A 2,500-nucleotide genomic window follows, 5' to 3' on the forward strand; every position below is an offset into this window, starting at 1 on the left:
CCCCCCCCTTGCGCCTTCCCCTTCACCCCTCCCCCTCCCCTTTCCCCCTCCCCCTTCTTGCGCCTTCCCCTTCACCCCCCCCCCTTGCGCCTTCCCCCTCACCCCACCCCCCCTTGCGCCTTCCCCTTCACCCCTTCCCCCTCCCCCCTCCCCTTCTTGCGCCTTCCACTTCCTCCTTCCTCTGGCGTAGGTACAGCTAATTAAAGGTTTATTGATTCGCCAGTTCCTGCTTTGGTGTCTCGTTCTACTCATGTTTAATGACATTTCGTAAAATTAGCTTAGGGTTTTCTTGTTTTCTCTTGGTTTCGTTTTTTTTTTTTTTTTGGGGGGGGGACGTTTACTTCTGTTTTATTCGATAATGTTATTAGTGTTTGGAAGGTTTGTTTAGGAGTATGTTTCTTTAGACAAAAAATACAATCTAGGTTATGATCGTAAACGCTTTAGGTTTTGTGAAAGTGGATCGATTTGTTTTGATTTTTTTTTTTCTCTCTCTCTTTACCTTTTTTTCTTTTTTTTTTTCTTTTTAACATATTTACGAAGCCATTTTTGATGAAGCTGATATCGGCACAAAAGGTTCCACTCTGCTGCTTCGCTTCGTGTCAAAAACGCACGAGACCCGAATCATATTGTCATTCGAAAATCTGTCCAGGTATCAATCCCGGCTTTATCGTCGGACAATGTCAGTTTGCGAGCACTGGGATGTGACAGACACTGAGCTTTCGTAGGATATAGGGTTTTATCTGGTGCTGGGCTTGTCATACAGCTGCGTCTCCCACAGGCAGACGTGTTCCGTCAGGCTTACGGCTGATGAGTGGTTTGTCTTTGGCTTTCGTTCCCCTGTGTAGGGGGGGGGGGATGGGCAAAAGGCGACTTTGTGAAGGTGGTCTTGTTTTGTTTTGTTTGGAGGAATATATTCATTCACATGCTCACACGTTTACATGTCTGTTATGTACACGTGCTCACACACGCAAGCATGCCTGCACGCATGCGCACACGCACACGCGCTCACACATCCACGCGCGCGCTCACATACACACACACACACACACACACACACACACGCACACACACGCACACACGTACACACACACACACACAATTTTGCAAGATTGGTAGGAAGTCGGTTGCCGCTTCATTTCAATAATAACAGAGAATCCCTTAACATGTCTTATGTGAATGAATATGTACAAAAGACGCTCAATAAAGGACGTCCGAGTAACACTGAAACCAGGCGAGTCAAAATCAAACTCCAGGATGTGGAATATGCTCCCTTTTGTATACCCATTTGCATATTACAATTACACGAATAATCTTGTTTAATTACCCTGTGAAAACTCATTTTGGCGGGCAAGTCTCAAGGTTGAGAAAGGGGTGCATATATACTCCCTTATGAATTTCAATACTCAGTACTAGTAGATTAGTTATTAGCGTGTTAGTTAGACTAGTTATTACTTTAACCAATACTACTACATTTAAATTCGAACAAATATTACTTTATCCAGGATTTTTAAGTATGTAAGTATAAATTTAAGTACCCAATAATCTGATTACTGCTCAACCAAATCTGTAACACACACTATTCTCTGTAACACACGATAAATCTGTAACACACACCATTCTCTGTAACACGATAAATCTGTAACACACACCATTCTCTGTAACACGATAAATCTGTAACACACACCATTCTCTGTAACACCATAAATCTATAACACACACCATTCTCTTTAAATCTGTAACACACACCATTCTCTGTAACACACGATAAATCTGTAACACACCATTCTCTGTAACGCACTATATATCTGTAACACACACCATTCTCTGTAACACACGATAAATCTGTAACACACCATTCTCTGTAACACACTATATATCTGAAACACACGATAAATCTGTAACACACGATAAATCTGTAACACACGATAAATCTGTAACACACACCATTCTCAGTAACACGATAAATCTGTAACACACACCATTCTCTGTAACACCATAAATCTATAACACACATCATTCTCTTTAAATCTGTAACACACACCATTCTCTGTAACACCATAAATCTATAACACACACCATTCTCTTTAAATCTGTAACACACACCATTCTCTGTAACACCATAAATCTATAACACACATCATTCTCTTTAAATCTGTAACACACACCATTCTCTGTAACACCATAAATCTATAACACACATCATTCTCTTTAAATCTGTAACACACACCATTCTCTGTAACACCATAAATCTATAACACACACCATTCTCTTTAAATCTGTAACACATACCATTCTCTTTAAATCTGTAACACACACCATTCTCTGTAACACCATAAATCTATAACACACACCATTCTCTTTAAATCTGTAACACACACCATTCTCTGTAACACCATAAATCTATAACACACACCATTCTCTTTAAATCTGTAACACATACCATTCTCTTTAAATCTATAACACACACCATTCTCTATAATATGTAACACGCACCATTCTC

At 40.2% G+C, this 2,500-nt stretch overlaps 1 protein-coding gene across 1 annotated transcript in view; it reads left to right on the top strand.

Annotated features, from left to right (window-relative positions):
- The window catches only part of LOC125030807, a gene marked incomplete in the record, with an annotated part of 37,146 nt that overhangs the window by 29,876 nt on the left and 4,770 nt on the right, over positions 1-2,500 (top strand).

This window comes from Penaeus chinensis, chromosome 11, assembly GCF_019202785.1.
Source record: "Penaeus chinensis breed Huanghai No. 1 chromosome 11, ASM1920278v2, whole genome shotgun sequence".
Classification (NCBI taxonomy): Eukaryota; Metazoa; Arthropoda; class Malacostraca; order Decapoda; family Penaeidae; genus Penaeus; species Penaeus chinensis.